General features: G+C 35.3%; 1 protein-coding gene across 1 annotated transcript in view; it reads left to right on the plus strand.

Moving 5' to 3' along the window:
• The first annotated feature begins 3594 nt into the window (after positions 1–3594).
• Positions 3595–10299, plus strand: part of CUNH7orf78 (chromosome unknown C7orf78 homolog) — a 71361-nt gene continuing 64656 nt past the window's right edge. The window contains exon 1 of the mRNA XM_017867397.1: positions 3595–3644. The gene's annotated coding sequence lies outside the window, so the exon portion shown is untranslated. The remainder of the gene's footprint in view (positions 3645–10299) is intronic.

Below are 10299 nucleotides of genomic sequence, written 5' to 3' on the forward strand. Positions count from 1 at the left end.
CCATAATAAATTTAAGAGGCTCCTTAGAAAAAAGGGGGGGAAAACATAAATTAACAAGCAAACTTTGAACATCAGAAGCGCTGACATGGACAACCTCAAACTTGAAAGGCAGCCAAATTTACTATAGGCACAATATGATAGCATCATACATTATTAGGTGTCTTTTACTCATGCATAGCCCTACTTTGTAAACAAATCTACCATATATTGATCTCTATTTCTGAAAGTGATCAAAAGGCCCACTTTCCTACAGCAATCACTGATCCTCTGTTTAGAAATACATACTCTAAAATTTATTGAGGTTCTGTGGTGCAATAAGCATGACTGTCCTAAAATGACATTGAGAGCTCACCGTTGGTGGCCTGGACACTGAGAAAATTAGAATTTGGGGCTGCTACCAACTCCTAGTGGTAAGGCTGTTTTCAAACTCAACCTATCACTGAATTGTTAGCCCTTTCCCCTGAAAAAGAGGAATGCAACTTCACACAGATTCCCAAAGTCACCAGGTACCAATAGACAACTTTCCCAAACAACACCTCCACGAACAGCTGGTATCCAAACTCAGTAAAGATGGTGCCCAGATAACCTGTTAGTCAGTCTGTTCTGCCTGTCTTCTTCCATTGATAAAATTGCTCTCAGGCTTGCTCTGTGATAAAGGAGAATGACAAGAGGAGGAATTCTTACCACCCAAAATGTTCACCCACCATGTGTCCAACAGAGTGTCCTGGGCCTGGTCATTTACCCAGGGGATATTAAAAGGATTGGACCTCACAAATGCACTTATTTTTTTCCTTATCTTTCGTTGTAAATTTGTTACCCATGAAAGTCTATTCCCTATCCCATACTGTGTGACATGACAGATGGTGGCCACAAAGTGGCTGCTTTGCACAGCTGTTTCAAGGATAAACTCAGGCATGTTCAATCTCCAGTGTCCAGTCTTAAAGCCCCTCACCTTCCCAACAGGTTTCCAAAAGGTGCCAGCTCATTTCCCACTGCCAGTTCTCTTATTGTGCTGATATGTGATTAATATGGCTTTATGGATCTGAATTTATGTAAATATGTTATTTTATTATCCTCTCACCTTTCTTATGCTTCAATTCTTATCTAGTTGTGTTGGTTATTTCCAGTTTGGAAATCCTCTTTGGTAGAGAAAGAGACAAAATAGGAGTTAGACTGTTTAGCTACATGATGGCATTAGTTGATATTATTTATTCTTCCCAAGTAAAGAAAGTCTCTTGTTTTATTTTCTTTTCTGAACATTATTTAAAGCCTATATTACTTCTTTTCAACTTATAGAAAAAAGTTGCAATTATCTGTTATATGAAAAAATTATTACCATAGTAAATTTTAAGTTATTTCATTTGTACAAATATATGTACTTTAAATAACTTACTCAAAAGCGTTCATGTTCCTTAATGCCTAGAAATACAGAAATCAGAGTGTTGAGGTTTTCATTTGCCACAACTTGTTGCGTTCCCAAATATGTGGAGCTGAGAAACTCAAAATTTCTAACTCTAAACTTCTAATTTGGAAATTCAGAAATACACATTCAGAATTACCTACCAAAGAGGAAAGTTTTGGATGGTTCTACATATAATTGAAGTCAGTTGACTACAAAATAATGTTTCCATATAAGAAAATTCCAAGAATGCATTCATGAGAGCATTAAAGAAAATTCCAGAATGTTGCTTATGCTGTTCATCTATCCAAACTCCTTTACCTTCTTCTTCCCTTTTATTAAGTACTCTACTGTCATCAAGGGTTAGTAATGTTCTCAGATGCTCTAAGAAATATTTGGAGACATTCTCAAGCTTCAGAGACCTTCCTCTCACTAATTTCTCATGGGAGTAACTGTCAGGACAAATCACTTGGCATTTAGCACCTTATCTCATGATGTATTCTTGTAGGTTTGTATCTTTTCTAGCCAATTACTTATAATTTACTTGAAATCTGGAGTCATAATCTATTTTTGTACCCCAAACAACTAACAATAGTGAACTAAACATAAGTAGGTATTTGTATATATGCTTTTGATAAAGAAACATATGTATCTCTACGCAAAAAACAATGAGGCATAAATCAGATAGCATAAAGATAGGTTAATTTTATTTCCAAAACTATAAGAGATTTGGTCAATTCAACTTTACTGATGTTTTCATTAGAAAGAAAAAAAAAACCTTAAAATTGAACATCAGGGAAAATAATACAGAAAAAATGTATTTTGGTTTCTCAGTTTATAAACTAGAACAAAATTATAAGTAATGCACTGCCACCTGGTGGCAAACATTCGCTTTAAATGACATGAACAGTTAAAGGAAAGACTCCAGCCATTATGGATCTTTGTCTAGGAAATTTTATATTCCGTTAGAAAAATATTAGAAGAGAAATTAACACCATATCTTAGGAGATTTTGGACCAAAGAAGAGTAAATAACTAGCCCAAATCAAATAAACTGTAAAAAAAAAAACGTCAAAATTATTTATGGGATTTATGAGATAATTGGAAACTTGAATTGTGGATATTCAATAATACCAATGAATTGATGTTCATTTTTTTAGATGTCATAATGGTGCTATGTTTTAAAAATAAAAGTGTTCTTATCTTTTGGGGGTAACATTCTGATATAATTACTGATAAAATATTGTGATGCTTCAAAACAATATGGGAAGGGAGAAAAGTTGGAGATATATTTGAGGCAAGTGTGTGAAACAGGATTAGCTATAAAAGGTAATTTTTTAAACGGGATGATGGTTACATGGGGGATTCATTACCAATGTCTACTTTTGTATATATTTGAATTTTCTATTTTAAAAGTCTTTTTTTAACTTACCAAGAGATATGTATCTATTGAGTGTAGGATTTGATTAACAAAAAGAAGGAGGAATTTTCCCCATAAATTATGTAGCAGAGGCTGAGCGTGGCAGCTCACACCTGTAATCCCACCAATTTGGGAGGCCAAGGTGAGAGGATTTCTTAAAGCCAGATGTTTGAGACCAGCCTGGGTGACAGAGCATGACTGTGTTTCTGAAAAAAAGAAAAAGGAAACAAAAAGAAAATTATGTTACAGAAATCTGTAGGTTGAGCCGTAGATTACAAAGAACTTGTAATCTTTGTTTGTTTTAAGAAATATCCTTTTAAGAAATTAAGTCAACCTTCTTAAGCCCCAGGTGAAAACTGCCTCTCAGAATCACGTAATATATCAAATATCAAACTCATATAGCTTTATAAAGCCGATAACTAAACAGTTATGAAAGGTGAGTTGTCAAGACCTACTTAGTAAAACTGAATTGGAGTTCAGTTATTCATATGCTCTCTTTCTGTGTATTTATTGAGTATTGAGCTTCTTGTGCTGATTTTCAACCTTTGGAAATAAAAGCGTGAGATTTATTGCTTTGTTGCTAGGTTTTAGGCAACAACCAGAGGCCCTAGTTTTACTTTTCTTTTTCTACTCTGACTTGAGTCTGGTAGAAAATTAATTCCGTTTCTTAGCAACCCAGATGAGCAAAACTTAAATGTACTTTGACTTCTTTTGTAAAGCAAAGGATAATGTTTCCCTTAAAACTGTTAGTCTCTCTTGGCTTTACAGAAAAGATTTGCTGAGATATATTACTCTAAAACTTTTATGAAAAGCTATCTTTCAAACGGTAAGTGAAGTAACTGGTTTTCTAATGAATGCTCCTGCCTTTTGTTTTTATTTTGAATTCTTCTTGTTTGTCAAACTGACTAGCTCTTTTGAGCCTATGTGTTTTATATGTTAAGGTATATAAGATGAATTCACTTATGAGAAAAGCAATTCATTTATCCATGATATAATAAATGAATAAGAAATTATGAAAATTATATTAAGAAAGAGAAAGCCCTGCTAAAAGACAGTGTTGAATTTCCCTTCATACAGGTTTACAAATGAGCATGAATTTGTGGTCTAAAAAGTTTTCCGTGATCACGATAGCAGTTTATATTACTTTTTTTGTATTGACAATTCATTAAGTTATCAAGTGTATCTGTATCTATTTATTTACCTGTCTATATCTACCTGTCTATCTACCTCCCAGATTTAATGTTATAAAATTAAACTCAGATATGTAGGCAAAGGAACTTTAAATTTGCATATATTTACTAACTAAAGAAATGTATTTATTTTTCTATTAGCAAATTTAAAAGCAGATAACAAAATATTTAGTGACTTTCCTGGAGAAAATATTTGAGGAAGAAATTCAAATGAATGTTTTTTGCATTGTCACTATTATGGTGAAGTTTTTCATTATTTAGAAAAAAAAATATTTTTAGACGTTTGGATTTTACATACAGTTTTCAAAACGTGAATGTAATTTTCACAATTTGGCAAACATAGTTATTATGATTGAAATATATAAAATTTGCATTTTTGTAAGGTTGAAAATGGTTGAATAGCAATTTCACACAACTCAATCTAAAACATGCAGAATTATGCATAGAATTTGTAGAGACGGAAATCCTTGTCTTAATGATTTTATAATCTAATTAGGAGTTGACATAAATAAATTGTCCAGGTACAAGTCAAGATGAAGATTTGAATTCATTGTTGTATTCAGAAACAGAAAACATAAATCCTGATACAGAGATTTGAAAATGCTTTGATTGGAGGCAGCGTTTAAACTGATCCTTGAGGTATAAATATACTATCTTAGGTGTAGAATAAATCTGCTTATTGAATGCAGATAAAGTCATTCTTTTATTTTCAATGAAACTTCTTGGACAACATATAGCTTTTAAAAGCAACATTTACTATTAAATCTTTAAATAAGAATATTACTAATTTATTTTTTGCTTAATTTTTCATATTTCATAACTTTGTATTTCTCTAATCTTTAGTTTTTCCATATAAAATGAAAACTATGGTGCACTATTCCATTACAGTCTTCAATTATTCAACTAGACCTCCAGTTGATTTATTTCTGCTTAGGAACTACAAAGACATATGTGATTTTGTGATTTATATGTAATAGAAGCTTAATTTTACATACATATTATTCAAAAGGATAATATGTTATAATAAATGTGTAATATAAGGACAAAATAAGGTATCATACAGAAGTGAAATAAATGTATTCTCTTTTAAAATGTGGCATAGTACATTGAGGCCTTGAATGTACTTGCTTCACTTCAGAACACAATGCAACAAGCTCAGAAACAGAGATGACTATCAAAACCACAATGAGATACCATCTCACACCAGCTAGAATGGCTGTCATTAACAAGTCAGGAAACAACAGATGCTGGAGAGGTTGTGGAAAAATAGGAACGCTTTTACACTGTTGGTGGGGGTGTAAATTAGTTCAACCATTGTGGAAGACCGTGTGGCGATTCCTCAAGGTTCTAGAACTAGAAATACCATTTGACCCAGTGATCCTATTTCTGGTTATATACCTGAAGGATTATAAATCGTGCTACTATAAAGACACATACACATATATGTTTATTATGGCACTATTCACGATAGCAAAGACTTGGAACCAACCCGAATGTCCATCAATGATAGACTGGATTAAGAAAAGGTGGCACATATACACCATGAAATACTATGCAGCCATAAAAAAGGATGAGTTCATATCCTTTGCAGGGACATGGATGAAGCTGGAAACCATCATTCTCAGCAAACTATCACAAGGACAGAAAACCAAACACTACACGTTCTCACTCATAGGTCAGAGTTCAACAATGAGAACACATGGACACAGGGTGGGGAGCATCACACACTGGGGCCTGTCAGGGGGTGGGAGGCTGGGGGAGGGATAGCATTAGGAGAAATACCTAATGTAAATGTCGAGTTGATGGGTACAGCAAACCAACATGGCACATGTATACTTATGTAACAAACCTGCACATTGTGAACATGTACCCTAGAACTTAAAGTAAAAATAAAAAGAAACAGAGATGACTACTGCACTGAAAAACTACAGCAATTCCAAGTTTGTCAGTTTATCGTGGAAAAGTCTACAATGTTGTATAACAAGTTTAAGAACATGTTTTTGGTGGTGAAGGAGATTCCATGATCACACAAAGTGCTGAATAAATTTCTTGCTGAACAAAGACAACATGAGGAAGCAAATAAAACCAAAGATTAAGGGAAGAAAGGGCCAAACAAAAGCTAGAAAAGGGCTGGGTGTGGTGTCTCACTCCTGTAATTCCAGCACTTTGGGAAGCTGAGACGGGCAGTTCATGAGGTCAAGAGATCGAGACCATCCTGGCCAACACGGTGAAACCCCGTCTCTACTAAAAACACAAAAAATTAACTGGGCGTGGTGGCACACACCTGTAGTCCCAGCTACTCGGGAGGCTGAGGCAGGAGAATCGCTTGAACCCAGGAGGCGGAGGTTGCAGTGAGCTGAGATCGTGCCACTGCACCACTCCAGCCTGGTGACAGAATGAGACTCCATCTAAAAAAGTCTAGAAAAGAAACAGATACAAGGACTCTAAGTGGAGGATTTGATGCTCGAGACAGTAATTAACCACAACACAATGGAGAGAGCAATGAAGAAAGCACACAACCATGAGGCCAGCACTAAGAAACAGCCATTCAGTGATGAGAGAAAGATGGAAATATCTCTGATGGATTCTACTAGGCTGACATACCTGGAATGTAGAGAGCACTTGAGAAGTTTGTAAAGTTTTCATTTAACATATTTAGACAGCTGAAAGTTTAAAAATTTTTATAAGCATAGGTTTTGATGTTGAAAACTCGTTTTGAGGGAAAAATCCCTGTATCTTTGTTTAAAGGTAATTAAATAGTATCACTAACTGTTCCTGTGCAGTAGTAACAGCCACCTTATATAGTAAATGTTGGGCAAAATCCATTTAGAAAGTGTTAAACTGCATTTCCAGACATGGTTGTAGTGTATTTATAATTAATGCGTGTATATTAATGTATAATTGCTAGTAGAACAAAGTTATATTTTTAAAACTGTGACTTGTAGAAACCTTTCCAGTTTTCCCAAATGCCATGGGTTTTGTGTATAGTTTATACAAATCTTTAATTTTCCAGACTGTCTTTTCAGTTTGTGGGTTTTGTGAAATTTACGCATTCTTATGTTAGACAATATGTTACAAAAAGTACTCACTCTCTTCTTTTATCAAAAGTTAATTTTAATCTCAGTATACATCATGCTACATTCTCCGGCTTCTTTGAAATAATGTGTGGTCTGTATGCCTTTTTGTATGACAACTATTAAAAGATAACCAACTGGCATGAACTGACTGAGAATTCTAAGTATAAAACTCAAGTTCATTTTTGAGGGTCATTTAGTTTTGCGACAGGGCATTCGGTGAAGTCTTGTGACTTCCCTGCAGACAACAGGTTGAGTATATATAGGAATGAATCTGGCTTTAGGTCTCAGTCATTTGAGATCTTTTATTGGTAGCCACAAGTAACTAAAACTGAAAACTAAGCTGATTTTTGAGAAATGGCTCAAGTTTCTGGTTTTTTCTTTTTTTAAGTTGTATTCATTAAGGAAGTCACTAGATAGCATTTCACTGGAAAAAAAATCAGTCCATGATGCTTATGTGGTAAATATAAGAAAATGCTATGTAAGGAAACTAATCTATTTGAAAACATGGTTCTATTAGAAGAAAAATTTTATTTTCATTTCTGTATCATACACATGGAAGAATTGCAAAAATACAAGCATGAGTTTCTCCAATGTACTTTGATAGTTTGTATATTGGCATCTATGGACTAAATCAGGGTGAAACCAATGTTAATACAAAATGAAGGGTATGTTAACTAAAGCAGGGGCCCCCAACCCAAACCAGGCCACACAACAGGAGGTGAACGGCGGGCCAGAGAGCAAAGCTTCATCTGTATTTACAGTCACTCCCCATTGTTTCCATTACCGTCTGAGCTCTGCCTCCTGTCAGATCAGTGGTGGCTTTAGAGTCTTACAGGAGCGTGAACCCTATTGTGAGCTGCACATGTGCTCCTTATGAGAATCAAATGCCTGATGATCTGTCACTGTCTCCCCTCACCCCCAGATGGGACAGTCTGGTTGAAGGAAAACAAGCTCAAGACTCGCACTAATTCTACATTATGGTGACTTGTATAATTATTTCATTACACATTGCAATGTAATAGCAATAGAAATAAAGTGCACAGTAAGTGTAATGCACTTAAATCACTCTGAAACCACCTCCCCATCCTTCCTCAGTCTGTGGAAAAGTTGTCTCCCACGAAGTCACTCCCTGGTGCCAATAAGATTGGGGACTGATGAACTAAAGGATGGTATTTCTAAGCTATTTTGACTATTAAGTTGTTTAATACTTTTCAATAAGTAGGATATTTACCATGTTTTGAAACTATATGAATGTGGGAAAATGACTTAAGACTAACGTTCAGGTGTGACATTGTATGGTTTGACCCTCTAGGATAATTGTTTTTCTCTACAGATTATAATTTTTGAATTATTTCAGTAATTAGGTTTTGCTTTGGAAAGATCTTACGATGGAACTAGGAATTACTGCTTTGAGAGAACCTGCGTATATACTGGTCATTATCTGTTTCATCCTTAGTACAATTTTAGCTTGCACAGATTTATTCTAATTAACCCATAAGGGTCAATGTGTAAACTTGTTTTGATTAATTATACTAAATATTGTTGCTAAGTATAGTTAACCTAATCTGCTATGAAACATTAGAATTGATTTCTTCCATCCTACTGTGTGTTTTTACCCATTAACCAACTTGTCCTCATAACCCCCTCTTACCCACCCACTCTTCCCAGTCTGTGATATTCATCATTCTATTCTCTATGTCCATGTGATCAAGTTTTTTTAACTCCCACATATGAGTGAGAACATGCAGTGTTTGTCTTTCTGTGCCTGATTTATTTCGCTTAACATAATGACTTCTATCTCCATCCATGTTACTGCAAAAGACCAGGATTTTGTCCAGGCGCAGTGGCTCTATAATCCCAGTACTTTGGGAGGCCAAGGTGGGTGGATCGCCTGAGGTCAGGACAAAAATAAGCCAGGCGTGGTGGCGGGCACCTGTAATCCCAGCTACTTGGGAGGCTGAGGCATGAGAATCACCTGAACCCGGGAGGCAGAGGTTGCAGTGAGCTGAGACCATGCCATTGCACTCTGGCCTGGGCAACAAGCCCAAAACTCCATCTCAAAACAAAACAAAACAAAACGAAAGACAGGATTTCATTCTTTATTTTATGGTTGACTGGTATTCTACTGTGTGTGTATATACCACATTTTTTAAATCTTGTATTCAATTGGTGGATACAGCTGGATTTTATATCTTTGCTAATTTGGGAGTTTTGTTTTGTTTTGTTTTTTGTTTTTTTTTTTTTTTTGTGACGGGATCTTACTCTGTCACCCAGGCAGGATCATGATTCAGCAGTGGCATGATCATGGCTCACTGCAGCCCCAAACTCCCCAGACTCAGGAGATCTTCCTACCTCAGCCTCCTGAGTAGCTGGGACGACAGGCACATGCCACCAAGCCTGGCTAATGTAGAGACAGGGTCTCACCATGTTGCCCAGGATTGTCTGAAACTTCTTTTCTTTTGGAAAAATATTCCACAGTGGGATTTCTGGATATTATGGTAGTTCTGTTTTTACTTTTTTGAGAAATCTCCATACTGTAGTGACTGTACTAATTTACATTCTCACCAACAGTGTATACATAGTTTCCTTTTTTCTACACCCTTGCCAGCATATGTTATTTTTTGTCTTGGAAAATAGCCATTCTAACTGTGGTGGTTTTGATTTGCATTTCTATGTGATTAGTCATTTAGAGCAATTTTTCATATATCTGTTGGTCTTTTGTATGCCTTCTCTTGAGAACTGTTTATTCTTGTGCTTTGTCCACTTTTTACTAGGATTGTTTGCGGTTTTTGCTGTTGAGCTGTTTAAGTTCCTTGTATATGTTGGATATTAGTTCTCTGTTGGATGATTAATTGGCACATATTCTCTTCTATTCCACAAATTGTCCCATCACTCTGTTGTTTATTTTGCTGTGCAGAGTCTTTTAGTTGAACATAGTCCCATTTGTCTATTTTTGTTTTTATTGGTTATGCTTTTGAGGTTTTAGCTATAAAATCTTTGCCTAAACCAATGTCCTGAGGAGCTTTCCCTATTTTTTTTGTAGTAGTTTTATAATATCAGGTTTTATGTTAAAGTCTTTAATCCATCTTGAGTTGTTTTTTGTATATGGTGAGAAATAGGGTTCCAATTTCATTCTCCTGCATGTGGTTATCCAGTTATATGGTTATATGGTTATTTATATATATATATAGGGGATCTTTTGCTCAGTATCATA

This window comes from Rhinopithecus bieti, unplaced genomic scaffold (genome assembly GCF_001698545.2).
Source record: "Rhinopithecus bieti isolate Rb0 unplaced genomic scaffold, ASM169854v2 scaffold_3832, whole genome shotgun sequence".
NCBI lineage: Eukaryota > Metazoa > Chordata > Mammalia > Primates > Cercopithecidae > Rhinopithecus > Rhinopithecus bieti.